We start from the raw sequence: 26464 nt of genomic DNA on the forward strand, positions 1-26464 counted from the left end.
TGGTGAGGTCACACCTAGAATATTGTGTGCAGTTTTGGTCTCCTTTTCTGAGGAAGGAAGTTTTTGCTCTCGAGGGAGTGCAGGGAAGGTTTACCAGACTGATTCCAGGGCTGGCGGGACTGTCATATGAGCAGAGATTGACTAGTTTAGGATTGTTCTTGCTGGAGTTCAGAAGAATGAGGGGGGATCTCATAGAGACATAAAATTCTAACAGGACTAGACAGGGTAGATGCAGGAAAGATGTTCTTGATGGTGGGTGTGTCCAGAACCAGGGGTCACAGTCAGGGTAAACCACTTTGGAAAGAGATGAGGAGACATTTCTTCACCCAAAGAGTATTGAACCTGAGGAAATCATTACCACAGGAAGTAGTTGATGCTAAAACATTGAATATATTCAAGAGACAGCTAGATATAGCACTTGGGGCTAATGGGATCAAAGGTTATGGGAGAAAGCTGGATTAGGCTATTGAGTTGGATGATCAGCCATGATCATGATAAAAGGCCTCCTCCTGCTCCTATCTTCTATGTATGTGGCCATTGGACACTTCTTCCCACGATTGGGAATGCCAGGACCGATCGCCCCGTGACCTTCCCGAAACTTGCCCGTGACCTTCCCGAAACCCGTCTGTGACCCACCCATGGGTTGTGACCCTTGCTCCACAATACAACCACGCCCCTCCCCATTGATTAACCTCCCAGAAACCTCTGAAGCTTTCCTGAGACCAGCAAGTTGCTTCTGGGGGTCATGTTGTACCTACCGCTTGTTGGTACTATCTTAATTAGGACAACCGGTCCTTAGCTGGCCGCCACCAACTTTCAATTAGGCCTGTTCTGTGCTGTACTGTTCTATATTCTATGATTCTATGAACATTTCCAACTTGCCGTGGTCCTGCTGCCAGCAGGTGTGACAATGTACACTGTCCCAGGATTGTGCTTTAATCCAACGTCTCAGGTAACACTTCGGCAAATGCACTACTCATTTGGGAAGACATTGAAAGTTCCAGCCTCGATTAGGAGGTCAAATCTAGATGTCATTTGATCTGTATCTCAGGCATAAAACATCTGCAACAAAGCCCAGTTTATAGGACCAACAGAATGATCCATGGCAGCCTGAAGAAACATAACACAGACTTTGATCTAACCATTTTTTAAGCCTCACGACGATCTTAGACAGGCTCCTTACTTATGTAAGCGAGGAGCCGAATAGCCATTTTCTGACTGCGATCAGAAATTTCATTGGAATGAGCAAAGCAGGAAAAGAGTCTGTTCTACTCAGATACTTCAGAGTTGCTGCAGCCTCAACCATCAATCATTCCGATAGAGTCACTTCTTGAGGTGGATTAATATTATTGCTAAATTTGCTGCAGTGTATGCTTGCAATTATTGTATGATTATCTATATCACAACATTTTTCCGATATTGGCCAGAACCCTCCAGTCATTGCGATCACTTTTCCAGCCGGCCGCGCACCCCTGCTGCGGGTTTCCCGGCGGCACGGGGTGGTTTCAATGGGAAATCCCATTGACAAGTAGTGGGAAAATAGAATCCTGCCACCAGCGAACGGCGGGCGGCCGAAAAACACTCGGCCGGGTACCAGGGGTTCCCAGCCATAATCTTTCTTGAATTTGTGCTTTAGACTTCAAATGAATGCTTTAAGATAATCACCTTCTCTCTTTCCTTGAGGAAAAGCCAGCTGGCCGTGCACAGTAATAACGGGTAATAAAAAGAGGCGATTGAGTTTGGGTGAGATGATCACAAGCGGATTTTCAAAATCATTCTTCACTGCACTGAAACTAAAGTCATTTTTGTTTGACTGTTTGACTTCTGAAGGCACAACTCGTGGTTATATTTGTAACAATGTGAGTGTATTGTTTTTCAATGACTATTTAAACCCTTCCCTTCAGACCAAAGTAAAGCATTGTGATTTTGTTTGTTCTGTGGTGGATCTGAAAAATTGATCGTGAATTTCTCAAACTTAATTACATAGTAGACTGAGGGATGTAGAAATAACTTTTGCTGAGCTATTAATGCTGTAACTTGCGGTTTTCAGGCCACTCTGTAAATAGGCAAGCAATTGGCTGGTTTAAATCCGTCAGGAGGCTATCTACATATGCAAATTGGTATCCCATCTTGGCTTTACAATTGTCAGGTACAAGCAAGCTGTGCACAGTCTGCCAAGTTGTACCAAAAATAAAGCAACTTAATCAAAGGCCCTCCTGCTGAACACGAGTTCACTCAACAAATGGGAGAGGGAGCTTTCAATGTATAATGCAAGAATACTTCTCGGGGCTGCATAAGATTCGTCCCACTTGTCAACCCATATGAGCATCCCCCACCCCCCACACCACCCAACACTGACTCCCTCTCATTACATGTCTCAACCAGCTGGCTCCGACAGGTGGGAGCCAGACAATTTCCTGCCCTCCAAAATCGGGCGACGAGCTGCAGAGCACTCAGTCACATGCCATTGAGCTCCATGCATCAAAACAGGTCAGGCTTTATGATGCAATGAATTGCAGGGGTTGGAGCAACACACCCACTCCATCAACATTTTGTGAACTACTTGTAATTCTTCCCAAGGTCTTCGAAATATTTTGCCAATACGTATTAGCAAGAATTGTGAAACAAGGGGAATACTTTCTACAATAAATTAGTTTGCGAAAAGAATCACAATGAAAGCTCCAAATATTGGTTGTCAATGCACAGTCAACGTTGTGTACAGAATGTAATGTAAGTTAGCAGAGGTTGTGCCCAGTATTTACCATTTGTGATAAGAGTAATGAGGGTGGAGGAAGATTGTTGTTCTGTATAATTCTGTAAATAAAGGGCAGCACTGTAGCATGGTGGTTAGCATAAATGCTTCACAGTTCCAGGGTCCCAGGTTCGGTTCCCGGCTGGGTCACTGTCTGTGTGGAGTCTGCACGTCCTCCCCGTGTGCGTGGGTTTCCTCCGGGTGCTCCGGTTTCCTCCCACAGTCCAAAGATGTGCGGGTTAGGTGGATTGGCCATGCTAAATTGCCCGTAGTGTCCTAAAAAGTAAGGTTAAGGGGGGGGTTGTTGGGTTACGGGTATGGGGTGGATACGTGGGTTTGAGTAGGGTGATCATTGCTCGGCACAACATCGAGGGCCGAAGGGCCTGTTCTGTGCTGTACTGTTCTATGTTCTATGTTCTAATTAAGGCCGGATCATTTCTTGTTTTAAATTATATGTTGGTTGTCATTTCTGTTCACCTCAGTGCAGTAAGGGATGTCTTTTCTGGGAAAGGAACAATATTTCCTTGTCATCCATTGTCAATGTGAAGCATTCATAATATGGATTGGCTTAAGGGAAACCTCCCTCTAATTTGACTCGACGGCCTTCTTGACGCTCCAACCTCAGAAGACCAGGACTTATTGCAGAAATAGTAACCTCTTAAAACTTTTTTTGCTGTCTCTTTGCCCCCAACCTCCCACCCCCCAGTGCACTCCCCCACCTGAGCCGACCTTGATACTCTAAATTGCCTGGATCCGTAGACTGCAGTGGGATGCCAATTTGGTTGTCATGGCCATCAGGCATCTGCCAATAAGGTCTGACCTTTGAAAGGATCAGGGCCTTTCTTTAGCAAGATTGGGCAGCTGGCTGTTGTGCTCCATTGGGCTGCCCGATAGTTAAAGTATACCCCATGGATCCTGAATCATTGCATGTCAGCCACCCCAAACTAACATTATGCTATCAATGTTTTTTTTAAAAACTCTTGAAAGTGAAATCGAAAACCATGTGGTGTTTTCTACTTCTAATTTTCCGACATAATAAACTCATCATTGAGTTTGTGGTCAACACTCAAATGTTCCGAGTGTGATGCAAAACAGCATTGAATGAACAGTTATTTGTGCTTTTACAATCTTTACGAGCAGAGATAATGACCAGATGTGATGGCCTCACCTTCACCAAGGTGCAAGATCTACAATTCATTGTAAATACTCTGAACCCAATTATAACAGACTTCAGGGTACCCTACATTTGGTGCAGTTGTATTTGTTGACTTCTGCCTGTTATTTGTCCCTCCCCTTGTTTTTTGCTCCAAACTTGAGCAGACCATCCTCATCATTCTCTTAAAAAGACCTCCCTACCCTACTCATGGCATTCAAGTGCTAATTTATCTTTACACTCAAAATAATCAATTCTCTGTTTCACTACAGTTGTATGATCTGCGACGCATTTCCGGCGATTTATACTTAAAACCTATACTTTTGAGCATTCTTAATACCAACCTGCCTCTTTTATAGGGTTAGAACTAAAGCAGAAATGAGTAAACCAAGTGATGCCCCGGATTATTTCCTTCGAGGTGGCATCATTCACTTCATGATCCATTTATTTCTTTGAGAATTTCAAACATTGCCACAAAGCAAAAAAATGATATCCCAAAGTATTGATCCTTACGATAGGCACATGTCTTTTCACATAATTGCTCACAGCAAAGAAAATCAGAGCACAGTTTGTATCCAATGTGTGGAAACCCATGAAATCAATTTCCAAAATTTCCATGAAATAGTTTCCTCCAGATTCAATTCATCAACATTGAACTCTGTGTGAATTATTTATTTAACAAAAAAACATTTTAATCTGCTTGCACGCGATTAGAAATATGCTATATATTATCAGAAAAATTCCATCTGTTTGCGGACATTATTTGGATAACAGTTTAACAACATGAGAAATAGGAGCCAAAATAGGCTGTCTGTCATTGCTGCTCCACCATTCTATAAGATCATGACTGATCACAGAATCACACAGTGCAGAAGAGACCCTTTAGCCCATCGAGTCTGCACCGACACTTGCAAAACACCTGACCTACCTATCTAATCCCATTTACTAGCACTTGGCCCATAGCCTTGAATGTTATGATGTGCCAAGTGCTCATCCAGGTATTTTTTAAAGGATGTGAGGCATCCCGCCTCTACCACCCTCCCAGGCAGTGCATTCCAGACCGTCACCACTCCCTGGGTAAAACATTGTTTTTCATCAAATCCCCCCTAAACCTCCTGCCCCTCACCTTGAACTTGTGTCCCCTTGTGACTGACTCTTCAACTAAGGGGAACAGGAGAAATCATTAGCAGATTCCCTGCATAAATAAAGCTGGCCAGTTTGGAACTGGCAAGAGGAGATTGAGCAGCAAGGGAGTTGCTGCTGTATATGTATGTCGTCGTAAATAAATGTTATATCATTCTATCCTTCAACTCGTGCTGGATTCTTCGTGGCCCTCACAAAACCAGCCCAATCCACATGCCCGTGATTCCTTTTCATAGTAATGTTGCACAAAAATGCTGTGGAAAAATTATCAACTATTAAACACATTCAAACTAAACTCTTTCAGGCTCTGTTCACTTAAATCAGCTGAGAATCATGGCATCATTGAACTTCCAGCAGCAGAATACAGCCTGCAGGTGTTAGCACCTCTGTTGTAGTTAACAATATTCTGTTGCCTGTACATCTTAAACCTATACATCCAGGTGAACCTCACCAAAGGATGATATTTTATTGGCACTCACTGTTCAAAACAAGTTTTTAAAAAACATTTTGTGATGGTATATTTTGCATAATTTGTTTTAACAGCTTGTGATCTGTAAGCTAGGCAGGCCATCAGCTATTACACATTCAAAACAAAGTTGGAAAAAGTGCTTGCCTTACAATAATAGAAAAGTGTAACATCCACCCGATTTTCACCACGACGGATGTAGTAATCCACGGGAGGCAGGAGTTCCGTCACCACACCAATATTTATTTACAATAACGATATTACAGGAGCAGCTACAAACAGTGCTGCTAGCAGTCCAGTCAACTTAAGACTGCTCACAAAGCCTACACAGGTGCTTATATGGGCCCCCTCAATGAGCTATCATTGAGGGAGCTCATACTCCAATTGGCCAACCAATAAAGCCAATTGGAGTTCATTACAACGGACAACCTCTCCATCCTGCCGAAAATCCTGGAACTAGCTGATATTTCTAAGTCCCCCAAAGCTGGTATTTCCCATCTTCGCGAGGGGGGAGCTGGAGATCGCAAATGATTGGTTCACAGAGAGAATGAGCTATTTAAATCACCAGCTGCCTCCACTGAAGTGGGAATTAGTAAGAACAAGGGTGTGGAATCTGGAATCAGAAGATTGGAACAAGTAAGAGGAAGTCTGAACTTGATGCATTCTTATAGGTAGCTAGGGTACCCATTTGGATAGGTATATTACTCCTTTGGATAGAATTCTGGAACATCTTTGGGAAAGGTAAGGCACCCTTGGAATTGTTAAGGCACCTTTGGAATTGTTAAAAGTGAATATGATCATGCACCTTTGAACTCCTGTTTCAGCCCACTTCCAACTGAAAATCTGACTTGTGGTCTTCGTAATAATAATAATCTTTATTAGTGTCACAAGTAAGCTTACATTAACACCGCAATGAAGTTACTGTGAAAATCTCCTAGTCACCACATTTCGGCACCTGTTTGGGTACACTAAAGGAGAATTCAGAATGTCCAATTCACCTAACAAGCACGTATTTCTGGACTTGTGGGAGGCAACTGGAGCACCCGGAGGAAACCCACGCAGATACGGGGAGAATGTGCAAACTCCGCACAGTGATCGAAGCTGGGAATCGAACCCGGGTCCCTGGCGCTGTGAAGCAACAGTGCTAGCCACGGTGCTACCCGTCAGGTTCAACAATGCAGGAAGACACCCAACTCTACACTCCTGATCCGAGGATGAAAATCTCAGCCATTGATTAGGTGAAAGAATAACAAAATAGCGCAGCAGCAATATTCTGAAATATGAATAAGAAAATGAATATATTTTTCAGATCTGTTTCCAAATGAGTTGTTATAATGTATGTATATGCAATGTATTTCTGTCAGATTGATTGATGATCTTATTGTGTATTACAAAATTGAAGATGCCAGGATCAATTCTTGCTCTTTACAGACTGAATCGATCTTAGCCGGAGCAGATCTCCCTGGGACAACGACTCTAATCCCAGTTGCTGACTACTGCTTCAATTTTATTTTTGTCATGACTCTTATTACCGATCTAATGAGTGCTTGCTAGAAAGAGCGATGTATGGGCAAGATGGGAACTGAGCTATGATTCATACTGCAGTTGAATAGCTTATTCGTGAAAGAAGCTCAGTCATAAAAATGGACCCAGGGTGATGTGGATGACGTCTGTTGATAAGTGTCGAACAGCACTCCCACATAAATTGCCGCCAGGAATAATGAGAATTAGAATTGCTTAAAAAAAAACAGAACTTCCTGTTAGAACAATACATTTCCAGTTTTGGGCATGATTCATTAAAGATTAATGGAATTTTGCACTTCCAGTAAATTAATTCAGTCATCAACAATAGAGCGGAAATTACTGGTCAATGAGATAAATTTGTTAATACCTAATGTACCAGAAATGTAACTGTTTGATCCAAAATATTATTGGATTGTACATAACAGCTTGGAACAATGAAATCCAAAGAGTAGAATTTCTGCTTTGGGTGCATTCAGGTGATTATACCCAAAATGGGGGCGGCCCGGGGTGAGTACCAGGGGGCGGCACGGGGTGAGTAGCAGGGGCGGCCCGGGGTGAGTAGCAGGGGGCGGCCCGGGGTGAGTAGCAGGGGGCGGCCCGGGGTGAGTAGCGGGGGGCGGCCCGGGATGAGTAGCGGGGGGCGGCCCGGGGTGAGTAGCGGGGCCGGCCCGGGGTGAGTAGCGGGGGGCGGCCCCGGGGTGAGTAGCAGGGGACGGCCCCGGGGTGAGTAGCAGGGTGCGGCCCGGGGTGAGTAGCAGGGGGCGGCCCGGGGTGAGTAGCAGGGGGCGGCCCGGGGTGAGTAGCAGGGGGCGGCCCGGGGTGAGTAGCAGGGGGCGGCCCGGGGTGAGTAGCAGGGGGCGGCCCGGGGTGAGTAGTGGGGTGCGGCCCCGGGGTGAGTAGCTGGGGGCGGCCCAGGGTGAGTAGCAGGGGGCGGCCCGGGGTGAGTAGCAGGGGGCGGCCCCGGGGAGAGTAGCGGGGGGTGGCCCGGGGTGAGTAGCAGGGAACGGCCCCGGGGTGAGTAGCGGGGGGCGGCCCGGGTGAGTAGCTGGGGGCGGCACCGGCGTGAGTAGCAGGGGGCGGCCCGGGGGTGAGTAGCGGGGGGCGGCCCGGGGTGAGTAGCGGGGGGCGGCACCGGGGTGAGTAGCAGGGGACGGCCCGGGGTGAGTAGCTGGGGGCGGCACTGGTGTGAGTAGCTGGGGGCGGCCCCGGGGTGAGTAGCTGGGGGCGGCCCGGGGTGAGTAGCTGGGGGCGGCCCGGGGTGAGTAGCAGGGGGCGGCCCGGGGTGAGTAGCTGGGGGCGGCACCGGGGTGAGTAGCAGGCGGCGGCCCGGGGTGAGTAGCAGGGGGCGGCCCCGGGGTGAGTAGCGGGGGGCGGCCCGGGGTGAGTAGCAGGGGGCGGCCCGGGGTGAGTAGCAGGGGGCGGCCCGGGGTGAGTAGCAGGGGGCGGCCCCGGGGAGAGTAGCGGGGGGTGGCCCGGGGTGAGTAGCAGGGAACGGCCCCGGGGTGAGTAGCGGGGGGCGGCCCGGGTGAGTAGCTGGGGGCGGCACCGGCGTGAGTAGCAGGGGGCGGCCCGGGGGTGAGTAGCGGGGGGCGGCCCGGGGTGAGTAGCGGGGGGCGGCACCGGGGTGAGTAGCAGGGGACGGCCCGGGGTGAGTAGCTGGGGGCGGCACTGGTGTGAGTAGCTGGGGGCGGCCCCGGGGTGAGTAGCTGGGGGCGGCCCGGGGTGAGTAGCAGGGGGCGGCCCGGGGTGAGTAGCTGGGGGCGGCACCGGGGTGAGTAGCAGGCGGCGGCCCGGGGTGAGTAGCAGGGGGCGGCCCCGGGGTGAGTAGCGGGGGGCGGACCGGGGTGAGTAGCAGGGGGCGGCCCGGGGTGAGTAGCAGGGGGCGGCCCGGGGTGAGTAGCGGGGGGCGGCACCGGGGTGAGTAGCAGGGGGCGGCCCCGGGGTGAGTAGCAGGGGACGGCCCCGGGGTGAGTAGCGGGAGGCGGCCCGGGGTGAGTAGCGGGGTGCGGCCCCGGGGTGAGTAGCGGGGGGCGGCCCAGGGTGAGTAGCGGGGGGCTGCCCGGGGTGAGTAGCAGGGGGCGGCACCGGGGTGAGTAGCAGGGGGCGGCCCCGGGGTGAGTAGCAGGGGGCGGCCCGGGGTGAGTACCAGCGGGCGGCCCGGGGTGAGTAGCAGGGGGCGGCCCGGGGTGAGTAGCAGGGGGCGGCCCCGGGGTGAGTAGCAGGGGGCGGCCCGGGGTGAGTAGCGGGGCCGGCCCGGGGTGAGTAGCGGGGGGCGGCCCCGGGGTGAGTAGCAGGGGACGGCCCCGGGGTGAGTAGCAGGGTGCGGCCCGGGGTGAGTAGCAGGGGGCGGCCCGGGGTGAGTAGCAGGGGGCGGCCCGGGGTGAGTAGCAGGGGGCGGCCCGGGGTGAGTAGCAGGGGGCGGCCCGGGGTGAGTAGCAGGGGGCGGCCCGGGGTGAGTAGCAGGGGGCGGCCCGGGGTGAGTAGTGGGGTGCGGCCCCGGGGTGAGTAGCTGGGGGCGGCCCAGGGTGAGTAGCAGGGGGCGGCCCGGGGTGAGTAGCAGGGGGCGGCCCCGGGGAGAGTAGCGGGGGGTGGCCCGGGGTGAGTAGCAGGGAACGGCCCCGGGGTGAGTAGCGGGGGGCGGCCCGGGTGAGTAGCTGGGGGCGGCACCGGCGTGAGTAGCAGGGGGCGGCCCGGGGGTGAGTAGCGGGGGGCGGCCCGGGGTGAGTAGCGGGGGGCGGCACCGGGGTGAGTAGCAGGGGACGGCCCGGGGTGAGTAGCTGGGGGCGGCACTGGTGTGAGTAGCTGGGGGCGGCCCCGGGGTGAGTAGCTGGGGGCGGCCCGGGGTGAGTAGCAGGGGGCGGCCCGGGGTGAGTAGCTGGGGGTGGCACCGGTGTGAGTAGCTGGGGGCGGCCCCGGGGTGAGTAGCTGGGGGCGGCCCGGGGTGAGTAGCAGGGGGCGGCCCGGGGTGAGTAGCTGGGGGCGGCACCGGGGTGAGTAGCAGGCGGCGGCCCGGGGTGAGTAGCAGGGGGCGGCCCCGGGGTGAGTAGCGGGGGGCGGCCCGGGGTGAGTAGCAGGGGGCGGCCCGGGGTGAGTAGCAGGGGGCGGCCCGGGGTGAGTAGCAGGGGGCGGCCCCGGGGAGAGTAGCGGGGGGTGGCCCGGGGTGAGTAGCAGGGAACGGCCCCGGGGTGAGTAGCGGGGGGCGGCCCGGGTGAGTAGCTGGGGGCGGCACCGGCGTGAGTAGCAGGGGGCGGCCCGGGGGTGAGTAGCGGGGGGCGGCCCGGGGTGAGTAGCTGGGGGCGGCACTGGTGTGAGTAGCTGGGGGCGGCCCCGGGGTGAGTAGCTGGGGGCGGCCCGGGGTGAGTAGCAGGGGGCGGCCCGGGGAGAGTAGCTGGGGGCGGCACTGGTGTGAGTAGCTGGGGGCGGCCCCGGGGTGAGTAGCTGGGGGCGGCCCGGGGTGAGTAGCTGGGGGCGGCACTGGTGTGAGTAGCTGGGGGCGGCCCCGGGGTGAGTAGCTGGGGGCGGCCCGGGGTGAGTAGCAGGGGGCGGCCCGGGGTGAGTAGCTGGGGGCGGCACCGGGGTGAGTAGCAGGCGGCGGCCCGGGGTGAGTAGCAGGGGGCGGCCCCGGGGTGAGTAGCGGGGGGCGGACCGGGGTGAGTAGCAGGGGGCGGCCCGGGGTGAGTAGCAGGGGGCGGCCCGGGGTGAGTAGCGGGGGGCGGCACCGGGGTGAGTAGCAGGGGGCGGCCCCGGGGTGAGTAGCAGGGGACGGCCCCGGGGTGAGTAGCGGGAGGCGGCCCGGGGTGAGTAGCGGGGTGCGGCCCCGGGGTGAGTAGCGGGGGGCGGCCCAGGGTGAGTAGCGGGGGGCTGCCCGGGGTGAGTAGCAGGGGGCGGCACCGGGGTGAGTAGCAGGGGGCGGCCCCGGGGTGAGTAGCAGGGGGCGGCCCGGGGTGAGTACCAGCGGGCGGCCCGGGGTGAGCAGCAGGGGGCGGCCCGGGGTGAGTAGCAGGGGGCGGCCCCGGGGTGAGTAGCAGGGGGCGGCCCGGGGTGAGTAGCATGGGGCGGCCCGGGGTGAGTAGTAGGGGGCGGCCCCGGGGTGAGTAGCAGGGGGCGGCCCGGGGTGAGTAGCGGGGGGCGGCGCCGGGATGAGTAGCAGGGGGCGGCCCGGGGTGAGTAGCAGGGGGCGGCCCCGGGGTGAGTAGCAGGGGGCGGCCCCGGGGTGAGTAGCAGGGGGCGGCCCGGGGTGAGTAGCGGGGGGCGGCGCCGGGATGAGTAGCAGGGGGCGGCCCGGGGTGAGTAGCAGGAGGCGGCCCGGGGTGAGTTGCGGGGGGCGGCCCGGGGTGTGTGGCAGGGGGCGGCCCGGGGTGAGTAGCAGGGGGCGGCCCGGGGTGAGTAGCGGGGGGCGGCGCCGGGATGAGTAGCAGGGGGCGGCCCCGGGGTGAGTAGCAGGGGGCGGCCCCGGGGTGAGTAGCAGGGGACGGCCCGGGGTGAGTAGCGGGGGGCGGCGCCGGGATGAGTAGCAGGGGGCGGCCCGGGGTGAGTAGCAGGAGGCGGCCCGGGGTGAGTTGCGGGGGGCGGCCCGGGGTGTGTGGCAGGGGGCGGCCCGGGGTGAGTAGCAGGGGGCGGCCCGGGGTGAGTAGCTGGGGGCTGCCCGGGGTGAGTAGCGGGGGGCGGCCAGGGGTGAGTAGCACGGGGCGGCCCGGGGTGAGTAGCAGGGGGTGGCCCGGGGTGTGTAGCTGGGGGCGGCCCGGGGTGAGTAGCACGGGGCGGCCCGGGGTGAGTAGCAGGGGGCGGCCCGGGGTGAATAGCAGGGGGCGGCCCCGGGGTGAGTAGCTGTGGGCGGCCCGGGGTGAGTAGCAGGAGGCGGCCCGGGGTGAGTAGCAGGGGGCGGCCCGGGGTGTGTAGCTGGGGGCGGCCCGGGGTGAGTAGCACGGGGCGGCCCGGGGTGAGTAGCAGGGGGCGGCCCGGGGTGAGTAGCAGGGGGTGGCCCGGGGTGAGTAGCACGGGGCGGCCCCGGGGTGAGTAGCACGGGGCAACCCGGGGTGAGTAGCAGGGGGCGGCCCGGGGTGAGTAGCAGGGGGCGGCCCGGGGTGTGTAGCTGGGGGCGGCCCGGGGTGAGTAGCACGGGGCGGCCCGGGGTGAGTAGCAGGGGGCGGCCCGGGGTGAATAGCAGGGGGCGGCCCCGGGGTGAGTAGCTGGGGGCGGCCCCGGGGTGAGTAGCTGGGGGCGGCCCCGGGTTGAGTAGTATGGGGCGGCCCGGGGTGAGTAGCAGGGGGCAGCCCGGGGTGAGTAGCAGGGGGCGGCCCGGGGTGAGTAGCAGGGGGGTGGCCCGGGGTGAGTAGCAGGGGGCGGCCCGGGGTGAGTAGCAGGGGGCGGCCCGGGGTGAGTAGCAGGGGGCGGCCCGGGGTGAGTAGCAGGAGGCGGCCCGGGGTGAGCAGCAGGGGGCGGCCCGGGGTGAGTAGCAAGGGGGGGCCCGGGGTGAGCAGCACGGGGCGGCCCGGGGTGAGTAGCGGGGGGCGGGCCGGGGTGAGTAGCAGTGGGCGGCCCGGGGTGAGTAGCAGGGGGCGGCCCGGGGTGAGTAGCAGGGGGCGGCCCGGGGTGAGTAGCAGGGGGCGGCCCGGGGTGAGTAGCAGGAGGCGGCCCGGGGTGAGTAGCTGGGGGCGGCCCGGGGTGAGTAGCAGGGGGCGGCCCGGGGTGAGTAGTGTGGGGCGGCCCGGGGTGAGCAGCACGGGGCGGCCCGGGGTGAGTAGCAGGGGGCGGCCCGGGGTGAGTAGCAGGGGGCGGCCCGGGGTGAGTAGCAGGAGGCGGCCCGGGGTGAGTAGCTGGGGGCGGCCCGGGGTGAGTAGCAGGGGGCGGCCCGGGGTGAGTAGCGTGGGGCGGCCCGGGGTGAGCAGCACGGGGCGGCCCGGGGTGAGTAGCAGGGGGCGGCCCGGGGTGAGTAGCAGGGGGCGGCCCGGGGTGAGTAGCAGGGGGCGGCCCGGGGTGAGTAGCAGGGGGCGGGCCGGGGTGAGTAGCGGGGGGCGGCCCGGGGTGAGTAGCGGGGGGCGGGCCGGGGTGAGTAGCAGTTGGCGGCCCGGGGTGAGTAGCAGGAGGCAGCCCGGGGTGAGTAGCAGGAGGCGGCCCGGAGGTGGGTCATGTGGTCGGGGGGTCACGCATGAACCGCCATTGCCGTAGCCTGCATGCCGCTGACTGCCCACTGTGAACGTAGCACCACAGGCTGTGTTTGTATGTCTCCAGACCACCCCCTGAGGTACCCTCTGGCCCCAGCCGCCCCATCAACGGGATGGATGTGCTCCAGTGCAACCAGTGCCATCTTCTTGGCTGGGATGAGGGTGTGTGGGGAATGGAGTGCCTGTATGCAGCTCCTGCTCCCCAGTGCCGATCCTGACCCCATCGTATCGCATGTTGGCATGCATTGGAATTGCAGTAGTTCCACGTGGCGTCTGTGCTAGTCCTGAATTGCGCCAGGACCGGCTCCGCTTTCGGGGCCATAGTACTCACGCAATTCAGTCCCGGTGTCAGCACTTAGGTCTTGAATTTTTGGCCGCAACCGGTGAAAGATTGCCACGGGTGGGACCGGGGCCATGTAAAGGTCCGTTGAGCTCGGGTGGGAATTTCTGGTTGCTGGGTGGGCGCTGCCAAAAAATCCCACTCCAAGTCTATTAAACGGAGAATTCTGGCCTTTGGGCGAGTTTGGCGGCGTGTTTCTCCCCGGCTTTTTGGGTGCGATCCACACTGCTACTCGACCAAAATTAGGGTGGAATTTACCGGCTGTTCATGCTGGTGGGATATTCCGGTCCCACCATGGCGCACAGGTTTTCTGGTGATGAGCGGTGCAGTCAACATATATTCCCATTGACAATGTCAGGACTAGAAAATCCCCGATGGGCTGACTCCACCACCAAAGGACACGCAGCGGGTTGATCGGTAAATCCTGCCCTGAGGCATTGTTTTGTTCTCTGGTCAAGCCCATACTTAGGACGTGATTCAACAGAAAGACTTCTAAGTGTGGTAGCGAGCAGGAACTGCCACGTGCTTCCCGGAGCTCGGCCCGGTGAGGGTGGCAATGCTACGGCAATGATAATTGGTCCACTTAAATAGGCCCCATGGGCTTCATGCTACAAATGAAGGCTTGCCAGCCGATTTTCCAGGACCGTGCTTGCCAGCCATGCCCCCCCCCCCCAAACCCCCCCAGCTAATAAAGTCGAGGGATTTTCTGTTCCCCCGAGATTCCCAGAGGGTAAGCCACAGAGCAGCCAGTGCTGCCCGGGACAAAATGGCAGCGACCATCAGTTCAGGAAACGTGACCAGGAGGACAGCCCCCAATGCCACAAGAAGGTTAATGACCTGCACCAGCCAGCACAGATGAGTTGACACCAACGCACTACCTCCCCCACCTGAGACATTTCCGCCCCCATGTGAGCATCCATGCCCCTACCCTCCATGCAGCCCCCAACCCTCCTACACTTCAACCCCCACAACCCTTCCTTCACCACCCCCACCACTGTGAATCATGCATGTGGCTAATGATGACCTTTCTGTGTCTCAACAGAAGAAGCTCTCCCACAATCGCCAGGAGAGGGCCCAGACTAGTGGAGCTGTGCCGGACATAAGAATCCTCACAACCTTCGAGGAACAGGCCTTGGGGGTGACGGTGGTGGCCCAGGACAAAGCGGTCACCAATGTCGAGGTTGTCCTAGGCCGCAGAGGTGAGGATCCACCAGGCCCCACCTGGAGGACCTGTTGATGTGTTGGGTACTCTGGATCTGTGGAGACTGCATTTACCTTAGCAGTAACATAGACAGGCTACCAACACTTGTAATAGTACAACTCGATTTTATTTAACTAAGAGCTGTTAAACATACTTGCACTGTGGGTCGGCACTATGTTAGATTGATTGAAGACCTATGCCTAACCTGACCAGCCTATACTGCTAGCACATGGTAGATGTTTGTGCTACTGACTGCGAGCTCTGTCTGTCTCAGAGGCTGCATCCGAATGAGCGGGAAAACTAGTGCCTCTGGCTTTATAGTGGCCGTGCCCTGTCTGGTGATTGGCTGTTGTGTTGTGTGTGTTGATTGGTCTTGCAGTGTGTCAGTCAGTGTCTGTCTTTGCACCATCATATACTGATGTGTATATTATGACACCTGTCACACCTGAGTTGTTATTGGCATTCAGACTGACACATCCCTCCCACTGACCATGTGTTCATTCTCCCGCAGGTCATCCAGCCGATGGGGCCGGCCCATTCTGGGTGTCCCCAACCCCGGTCTCCCATGAGACCAACTAGGAGGAGAGCTCCGAGGATGACACAATCAACGCATCACAGCTGTCACCCCACCCTCTACCAGCTCAGAGACACACACCTCGGCGGGAAATGTTAGTGGTAAGGTTGCTGGAGCACAATCTTGTGAGCACCGCACAGTTGCTGATGTACATCAGGTAGAGGCAGCAACGCCCAGATGAACCAGCAGTCGGTAGTCTGCTGAATCCCAGGATTGAGCTGGGACGCAGCCAGATGTTGAGCCTACATAGCATGCTATCCCAGAGCTGATGGAGTCATTAGGGAGCGGCCAGGACATTCAGCAGGTCCATAGCTGATTGGAAGAGTCCCAGAGTCTAAGGGTGCAGGAGATGTCGGCGGCAATGCGTGGTACTGAGGCCAAAACTGCTAGGATGGTGACCAAGGTGGGGAGAATGAGTGATGGTGTCCAAGGCATGGCACTGTTGGTGACGTCAATTACTGAGGGCCTTGGTAGACTGTCCAACTAGCTAGGGAACATGGCCCAGTACCAGGCTGATCTTGATGAAGTTCTGCGAGACACGTCACACTCAGATAGCAATGGCCGAGGTGCTGCGGAGCTTGTCTAAGTCGCAGGTGGGCATTACTGAGGCGGTGGGCATTGCTGAGGCACAGCAGAGCACGTCTCAGTCACTGAGGAGAATCGCCCAGGGCATCAACACCATGGTGTAGACATCGGGGAGATGCCAAGGTTGGCAGAGCCAGATGACACGGGGAAGCCGGGGCTCAAACCAGAAGCTCCTCAGTGCGCTGGCTGTCAACCCGGACTGGTCCCATGGTGTTGGGATGGTGGCGACCCTGAGTCCCCTCTGATGAGGCTGCGTCTCACGGGACAGGGCAGTATGTGCCGTCGACAACTGCACCGGGGTCCTCCGGCCCCAGAGCCTCAGAGGACGTCCGCTGGGGACATCAAAGGCCATGGGACATGGTAAACAGCTGATGTGTGTCCTGGTGACACACATTTATGTAGCGGTAGAACAAGGGGATGAATGTGTTGAGGATCATTTAGGGCACAAGGGGAAGGGGGGAGAGGGCTGGGAGAGTAGGTGGGTGATGGGGAGGGGGGGGGCGTGAAGTGGTCGTCAGGAGAGTGGGGTAGCACCATAGGGAGAATGGAGCATTGTTGGGCATATGTAACACATTAGAAACCTTTCACCACAATTAGCCTCTACCACTTTCTTCCAGGCACACTGGGGGCAAGTGATGGGAGTGAGCAAGCACTCAGCAGACAAGAAGGAGTCAGACTATGGCATAGATTGAGATGCACTGGCGCTCAGCTCTCTGCAGGTAATCATCACCCCGCTTCCCTTGACTGTGACCTACTGACAGTGTTAACACAGTCCCAGCACCCTGGAGTGAGACCCTCGAAGGATGGGAAATGGGGGGGGGGAGGGGTGGGGGGGGGGGGGGGGGGGGGTGGCAGGGAAGGTAGAGTTGATGGACCAGGCCACTTCCTAATCAGGCGGCTATGAAGCCTCCCTGGCTGTCCGGACTTGCCGGATCCTCACCACTGCTGCTGCAACCTCCAGCTGGTCCTCCGTTCAGCCCTGGGCTCTGCCTCCAGGCTCTGCTGGTCCGGCACCTCCTCATCTTCCTCCTCCTCCTCTGAAGTGGGCACATGTTCCTCATACCCAACCTCCAGTATGTTGCCTCGCTGCTGTGCCAGGTTGTGGAGGGCACAGCAAACCACCACAAAGCGGGCGACTCTCCCAGCAGTATACCTCAGGGCACCACCAGTGCGGTTGAAGCGTTGGAATTGCAGTTTGAGCAGTCCGATGCACCGCTCAATGATAGCCCGAGTGGCCAAATAGGCCACGTTGTATCGGGTCTCTGCTTCAGTCTCCGACCTCCATATTAGCCTGGTCCTCAGTGGGTACCTTTTATCCCCCAAGAGCTAGCCGCTCATCCTGGGTCATCCTCGAAGAGGCCGGGGATGTCTGACTGCCCCAGGATATAGCTGTTGTGGACACGCCCCGGGAAGCATGCACACAAGTGCATGATCTTCATGTGATGGTTGCACACAAGCTGCATGTTCAGGGAGTGGAACCCCTTCCTCTTAATGTAGGACACTCCCAGATGGCCCGGTGAGCACAAGGTGACATGCTTGTAGTCTATCAACCCTGGACCTTGAGAATCCCGGTGATGGCGGAGAATCCTGTTACTCGGGCATCTTGCTGTGCTTCGTCCATGTCAAAGTTGATGTAATTTTCAGCCCGGGAAAACAAGACATCCGTGACCTGTCGAATGGACCTGTGGGCTGTGGCCTGTGAGATGCCACACAGGTCCCAGTTGAGCCCCGGAATGATCCCGAGTTCAGGGCTGCAGTAACCTTGATGGCCACCAGGAGCGCGTGTCCTCCTCCTTCATGTGATGCCAAGTCCGCAAGGACATGGCACAGGTGCCGCACAGTCTCCTTCTTGAGGCGGAGCCTCCTGCGGCATGCACTGTCCGTCATTTGTTCAAAGGACAGTGATGCATGTACACCCTGGCCATTGCGGGCCTCCCCCTCTGGGTCTTACCATGGTCTGATGGACAGCCGGGTCCTCAGGATGCGGGGCAGGGACAGTACACGTGGGCCACCGCTCAAGCCTTTGCAGACTCTGCTGCTGCCGCTGTCTCCAGTGTCTGGCCGTCCAACCTATCAGCAGCACCACTGGGGCCTGTTCTGTGAGGTCCAAAATACCATCAATATTGTTCAATATCTGTGAGGAATTGTGAGAGGGGGGTTAGATGGATAAACAGTGTTCGCTCCCACCCCGGGACCCTCCAATCCTCGACTGATCTTCCCCCTCCCCAACACCCGGAACGACCTGCCACACACTCCCGACTACAGCGGGCCCCCCTCAACGGACCCCAGACACTGTACCCCAGACATCCGTACATACCTTTACCTGGACCGGGCACTGGTCCGCTGCCCATGGCACCCACCCATCCTCTGGCCATGGACATGTCCCCACAGCTGTGTCTCATCCACTGGGTGTTCGGATGTTGGCTGCTGCCTTCTGCAGTGTTCAAGCAGTGTTCAGGCATCGCGGTCTGATTGGATGCTGGGCAATAACTCCTAGATGTTACATGGCCCGCCCACTCATGGGAATCCACTTAGGTGTGTGAAGGGCTCACTTAACCACGATTACCAATTCCCTATTAGAAGTTGCCTTCAGCCGCACTGCCAGAGGCTTGAGTAGTCGATGGGGGTTATGGGTGATTGGTGGGGCAGACAGGCAGGGCCTAAGTTTGCCACAGAAAGTTACACGTGATGGCATGGTGACCCGCACAAGGTTGACCCCCCCTGTGGCCCATCCCTGCGGAGGGTGTCACCCCCCCCCCCCCCACCCCCAGACGAGAGTGCCCCACCCCCCTCCAAGCACTGGGGTAGCAAGCCCACTGCCCCCAGGATATTTGCCTGTGAACAAAGATGGCTACTCACCTCCTCGTCTCCCCACAGAAGCCCTTCCACCAGGTTCAAGTTTATTGAAACGAGTACTAATTGGCGCCAGCGTGACCACTTGCTGGGGAGGCCGCTGAATCACGGGAGGCTCTTGGGTATAGGGTGGCTTCCATTAATCGTATGGAAATAGGGTTAAGGGTTTCTCGCTACACTATGGCGAGACTTTGCTGAGGGGAATGGGCCAGTCGCCTCGCAAATTGTTTGCCGCCTGCCGTGGTTTCCAATTTGGGGGTCTCCCACTATACACCGTCCTTGTTTCGCTCAAGCGAGAGCATAACGAGGTCGGAGAATCTCGCCCATAGAAATTTGTTCATCACTGGGGAGCTGAACTTGTCAACCAGGTCGGCTCTTCAGAGGTCAGGCCCGACCTTGCAGTGAGCTTGAGGGTTCCCAACACCCCTCACCACAGGCAATGTCATCCCCTGCACACATGGACATTACCCCATACTGCCCCAGGTGAGGACACCCCTTTTGGGGGACGCTGAGGGCCCCCACTTGTCAGGCATCCCCACGCCCATTTTTGCCCCTCTTTCAGGGCCTCCACTCTTAAACCCCCAAGCTTTATGAGGCCCTTTCATACCTGCCTTTCACCCCCTCTCCATCCTTCACAACCCCCCTCTTTCATGGACATGGCCCCCCTCAGGCCCCGACTCTTAGCAGTGCCACTCTGGCACCTGAGTAAGCCAGCACTGCTACCCTAGAACCCTGCCAGTAGATTGGTGATAGTACCAATGTGCCAGGCTGGCAGTGTCAAGGTAACAGAGGTAGAGCTAGGGGGCCATCCTGCCCTGTCCCCAACGACCCAGGGGCCTCCAATGGCCTGGGAAACCTCCCATGTGCCATTAGCCCTGTGTTACATTATGTTTGTGTGGACCAGTACTAAATGGCGCCAGGCCGAAGCCTTTCTGGGGAAGTTGTTCATTCCCGTGTACTGTGAGAATCTGGCGAGACATTATTAAATGAGTCATACGGCATGTGATTGAAATGCATTTACCTCTCTTTGATGTGGTTAATGTTTGTAAAATGTGAGGTTTTAACACTTGGAGTCACTCACCCATGAAGGGAGATGAATGAATAAAGGCTGCAGCTATTTTGCGGAAATGTCTATCACAGTAAACTGCTAGAAATGAATGAAAGGTTTGCAGCTGTTCTCTTTTCAGGAATGGACACATGGTGCTTGCAGTTGAGTGTTACAACTGTAGTTTCTTTTCACTGCCACTGCCTAGACTGCTCTCTAGCTTCCATACAAGGGCCTTTTTTCATGGGGGGGGGGTCTGTGGGGGGCCCTTCTAGTTAGGGGTTCCAGAGAGTCTCCCTATTTAGGGGACCTCTATGGGGGATCCCTTTAGTTAGAGGGTCTCTGTGGAGGGTGATGCCATTTTAGGGGGTCTCCGGGGGGGGGGGGGTCATCTAGAAGGGGAGGGGTGGGCAGGTAGTGTATAGTGGGGGGGGGGGCGGGGAAGGGGTAGGCTGACCCTTGGGTGGGCTTTTCAGGGCAACTCCCTTAAGGAGCTACCACCTTGGCCCACTGTGGGGTCCACCACATCAGGTAAATGTTTGCTTATACCTGTAGTAATAAGCACCCATGTGATTCCTGGGCTGGAGGATTGGAGAATCACGAGGGCCCGGGAAATCTGGTGCCATGTGTAAACGGGCTATTAAGACCAATTTACATCCATTAACATCTTCCCACTGGCACGCAGTGCGAACCCCAATCCCACCACCAACGGGAGGGCCAGAGCATAGCAGCCGGTTCCACATTCGGCATGAACCAAGATTTCAGCCGGAGGCCCTATTCTCCACCCGATCGTGATCCACATTGCTGGCATCACGGGGAGGAGAATCCTGTCCAGTATCTTAGTATATAAAATACTTTTTAACTTAAAAACTATAAATACTTTTTGATTTAAAAACACTTTAAATGCATGATTACTAGTTCCCATCTGCCTCTGAGCACAATTTAAAGAGTCTTCCCGGACCAATGCAATGGCAGAAATTTCACCTTGGGAATGTGGTCAGTTTTATGGACATGAGCCAATTAAAGTGAATTGAATCTTGAACTAGTAAAAGATCACAGAAAACACAAACCTATGTAGTTTGGGGCATAACATGCCGATATTTACTATTTCCCCAATTGTTTCGGCTGGTTAAGCGGATTCTGCCAAAGTTGTGCTAATATTACAAGGGGAAACTCTCTCCCAGATTTGCAACGGTCATTCTGCACGGGGTGAGTGACCAGTTTTAGCTGCACACCATACTCGGGGTCTATTTCAGTGGAGGTCGGTCACCACACCATTGAGGAGACCATTGACCACCCTCTGACCTTTCAAAAAAGAAGGTAAATGGTACAGGAATACTAAAGAATATGGAAGGAGAAAAATTCGCTGATCTAGCAATTGTAATAACAATAATGTTTCTAACTTCTGAGGGAATTTTATTTTTGCATTATATGAATTTGGTTGCATAATGATATATTTGATGTATGTTACAACAATACAACTTTGCCAGTTTAGACACAGAATAATAAAAAATGATGTGAATATTAAGGATGTTTGGATTGAGTAAGAGTTTTGAATCACATGGACACCAGCTTTGTGATACTATTACATCTATAAGTGCTAATTGCCATGTGGTTGTGGCATTTCTTTGTTTTTTTTTAAATCAGGGTTTCACAGGTATCAACATTAATGGCAATTAAGACACAGCAGTATCCCTGGAGTCATGAACAACCTGAATCAACCTTATCTGCATAATCCTATAATCAACTACAGAATATAATACCAGTATTACTTAATGTTCACTTAACATTGTTGGAATTTTAACAGTGATAAAATAACTTTGTAACTGAACCGCATCGGTGTACCTGTGTACGTTTGAAAGTTGGGCAATTTGGAGATCTTTCAGGACGGAGGCTGAACACAAAAGATTTGAGTCAAATCCAAGCTTGTCCACTCGGATGAGGTGGAGCAGAACCTAATGTCCCAAGTTTCATTCCGCTAAACAATGAATCATTGCATGGTTTCCCATTAAGAAAACTAGCAAGAGGATATCTAACTGATCAACTGGGGTGTGTACTTTCAGTGCATTAGGTCAGGACGTGACAATGTACTATGTAATCTGGAAATGCAATTTTTAAGGAAGGTTTGTGGACTCATGATCATATGCTAACCTACTATGTGCATTGTATTGCACTGGGAAAGTGGTTTGCTTCCTTAGTAACAAATAACAGGCTCAGCAGGAATACGTAATGCAAAAGTGAGTTCCTAATTTTGAGAGAATAGGACAGGAAAAGGCAGGGACTTGTAACAGGGACTTGTAACTCCAGGAAGGGTCGGGGTGTTTTGACCTTGATGTAACAGATGACGCAAAATGCTGTGCATTTTATTGGAATAGAGCATTGAATACTTTAATTGATAAATGGTGTGTTTTAGAAAGGATCAGGTTACGTAATCCACAGCAGCACGAGTAATCCACAATCAGTATTCTTGAAATTTCTACCAAGTCTGACCATACTTTATGCATGGCAGGGAGCAACTTCAATAATTACAGAACATTCTTAACTGTGTCAGCTCCTGCTACGATTAATTTCAGATCGATAAATAAATCCAGAGTCATGTCATGATATGCAAACATGCAACCAATGAACACTCAAAATAAGACACAACCAATGGGCAGTCAGGACACTCAGAGGCGGCATCACCACAAGGGTGACATAAACACTATAAAAGGGATGAGGCACTCACACCCTGCCTCTTTCCACAGACAGACATCTAGAGAGTTAGATAGGGTTGATCAGCAGCATCACACCCCAGCACGTGGCTTAGAGCAAGCTGGTACAGTTAGACTGAGTTACTACAGTTGGATTAGCAGAGAGACAAACTCATTTGAAAACTGTGTTAATAGTTCAATAAACACGTTGAACTCATTTCAGAGTCTGGAGCATCCTTTAGTTAAGACTGCATCAAGTAGCAGCCTGTATTATCCGAAGCAGCATGACACAACAAGTCAGACTGAACTATTTGGCACTAATGATTAGAAACATCTACAATACTTAAATGTACGTTCTGTTGAGTTAGATTAGAGAGACAGTCATGGATATAAACAGACACTTTGTGAAACTTATAACCAGTGGTTAGGCCGTGAGAAATGCTGTAATTGATGGTGGAGCAAGTTGTCAATTGTAGGTAACAATAACCTGACGTTTGTGGCCAGCAACAAAGCACAGGCACTTGCTGCTGACCCTGAAGTAGGTTTTACTGAAATAATTTCACCTCTATCTCCATGCAGTGTCACCGGATGGATTGCAGCATTCTATCTTTGGAATTCTGTACCCCTGAGGGCTTTCACTGTGTGTAGCACCAGTGATATCATAAGGCTGTCCAAGCAGCCAATCACTTCAAAGGATTTTCACACACAGCCAAAGAGGAAATAAAAAGTCGTAAAACAAAATAATTTAAAAAAATGTTTACACAGAGAAAGATAAAGATTGGGTCTTAAACATGGGATGAAAGTTGCAGCTAAAATAATGAAAGAATAAAAGCTTTAGAAATATCACTAAAAAGTATTCGCTTAAAAAACAACAAATTAAAAATGTAACACCATAGGATCATCGAATGCAATTCCCCCTTGAATGTCTCAATTCCAATTCCCTCTACCATAATCTCATATCCTCACCGCCTGTGTGAAAAGGTTTTAACATGATTTTTTTCAGAGTCAGTTCGATATTCGTCAAATTCTATTAGTCTTGTCACTGTTTAAAACCCAGATACAATTGAATGAACAAGATATAACCTTTATGAGGTTCCTGCAGATGATGTGTGAGCGGAAAGGTGGAAATCCTTACTGATCATTTAAAAGTTTAGGCCATGAGAACCTAACTAGCAGCAACGTTTCCTGGAGCATTGGTGAATGGTAAGGAACGATTTCCATGGTGGGGGGTGTGTGATTGCGAGGGGCTTAGATAACCATGGGTCGATATGAAGGGGAGAGCGTAGGGCGGGGATGGGGTGGGGAGGTGGTAGAAAAGAGTTAGTAATCATGGGAAGTAGGGGGTGAGTGATCGCAGAGAGAGGTCCAGTTGCTGGGGGCGACACAGCACCAGGAACCTGGGTTTGATTCCCAGCTTGAGTCACTATCTCTACGGAGTCTGCACATTCTCCCCGTGTCTGCGTGGATTTCCTCCGGGCATTCCAGTTTCCTCCCACAAGTCCTGAAAGACGAGCTTGTTAGGTGAATTGGAAATTCTGAATTCTCCCTCACTGTACCCGAACAGGCGCCTGAGTGTGACACCTCGGGATTTTCACAGTAACTTCATTGCAGTGTTCATGTAAGCCTATTTGTGACACTAATAAAGATTATTATTATTTTTTCTTTTTCTTTTAAATTTAGAGTACCCAATTCATTTTTCCAATTATGGGGCAATTTAGCGTGTGGTAGGTGGAGCAATCCACCTACCCTTCACATCTTTGGGTTGTGGGGGTGAAACCCACGCAGACATAGGGAGAATGTGCAAACTCTACACGGACAGTGACCCAGAGCCGGGAATGAACCTGGGACCTCAGTGCTGTGAGGCAGCAGTGATAACCACTGTGCCACTGTGCTGCCCAGATTATTATTATTACTATTAATGGTGCATCTGGCAGGCTGGGGTTGCAGTGTTCTGTTAACTTGTCCTTGCAATGATTCATGAAAAATGAAATGAAAATCGCTTATTGTCACAAGTAGGCTTCAAATGAAGTTACTGTGAAAAGCCCCTAGTCGCCACATTCCGGCATCTGTTCGGGGAGGCTGTTACGGGATTCATACAGAACTGCTGATGATTTACTTAGAATGATGTTTTATTAATGAACACGTGGAGGGATAACATACAAAATCTTTACAGACTGGGTTTCCCTGGAACTATCCAATGTGCGACTGTCTTTGTGTACATCTTACTACCAACTGGCGATGGCTATATGTCACATGACTGATATAGAACATAGAACATAGAACAGTACAGCACAGAACAGGCCCTTCAGCCCTCGATGTTGTGCCGAGCCATGATCACCCTACTCAAACCCACGTATCCATCCTATACCCGTAACCCAACAACACCCCCCTTAACCTTAACCTTACTTTTTAGGACACTACGGGCAATTTAGCATGGCCAATCCACCTAACTCGCACATCTTTGGACTGTGGGAGGAAACCGGAGCACCCGGAGGAAACCCACGCACACACGGGGAGGACGTGCAGACTCTGCACAGACAGTGACCCAGCCGGGAATCAAACCTGGGACCCTGGAGCTGTGAAGCATTTATGCTAACCACTATGCTACCGTGCTGCCCCCATCTGACGCCATCTGCTAGTGGGAGGTCGCATTGCTGAGTGTATGCAATATTATTCACAGGCATTTCACCACAGGAGTGACAGGAGCACTCCTGCTTCTCCTGCTCCCAAACTCATTTATGGAGGTTAAATTACTCCAACATTGCAAAGAAAATAGCCTCATTAGAATCTAGGGTGGTCTTAAGGAAGTGAGAGAAGTGATTTACGGGCCTCTAATGAATAATGTTATAGAGATATTCAGGTCTAATACATGTCAGCAATTCCGATCCTAACTGTAATTTAACCACAGATTAGGCACCACACGCCTGTAAGGCTCTGGGAGCAAATAGGGTGTGATATGTTTGCAGTAGGTAGAAGAAACACTCTTATGTTCTGATTATTACTTTGATTTTTTAAAAATGGGAAAGGATATAAAAGGTATGAATATATAGCTAAGATTAAAGAAGCTCATTTTACTTGTCATTGAATTCCAACCAAAGTTAGACAATAGACCACTATTTAATTCAAAGCACTTTCATCCCTTTCGTTAAACAATGAGTTTGGGCACGTCACCAGCTTTTCATGGTATCCAGAGTTAAATGGCAAGGCAGAAAATATTATTAAAATTCCAACGAAAAACATGGCTCTGACACCTTAGATGATTTACGGGGAGAGAGGCCAAGTGTGAATTAGGGAAATTTCCCTAGTATCCCTGTGAATTCTTCATATAGAACCCATTTAGCACTGGGCTAAATCGCTGGCTTTGAAAACAGACCAAGCAGGCCAGCAGCATGGTTCGATTCCCGTAACAGCCTCCCCGAACAGGCGCCGGAATGTGGCGACTAGGGGCTTTTCACAGTAACTTCATTTGAAGTCTACTCGTGACAATAAGCGGTTTTCATTTCATTTCATTGGGCTCATTTAAATATTCCGATCTGGATCTCGCCCAGCGAGGGGGAGATCCAGGTTGCGCCGGGTAGAGTGAGTCAGGTGGCTCGCGATTGACCCAGCGTGGACCCCGAGTTGGGGCTCGCGCGCCATTCACCTGTTGCGCCCACCTACTCCTGTTCCTATACAATCTGTGAAATTATACAAATGGATAAACTGTTGTTTTTATTAAAATAATTTGCCGTTAGAATTAAATGTACTTTTGGCAAAGGAGTTATTCATTGGCTAAGGAAGAGTTACAAACGCAAGATCCCTTTAATTTAGTGGGACTTTGATGAAACATCCAACCTGGTACAGACTAGTTAATCGTCCCCACCTCGTCTCTCTGTCTGCCACTATTATCTATTCCACTCGTGTTACCTAGGGAACAATCAGTCCGACAAGCATCAAGAAAACCACAGGACCAAACAGATAAAACAATCATCATC

Source organism: Scyliorhinus canicula, chromosome 11 (assembly GCF_902713615.1).
Source record: "Scyliorhinus canicula chromosome 11, sScyCan1.1, whole genome shotgun sequence".
NCBI lineage: Eukaryota > Metazoa > Chordata > Chondrichthyes > Carcharhiniformes > Scyliorhinidae > Scyliorhinus > Scyliorhinus canicula.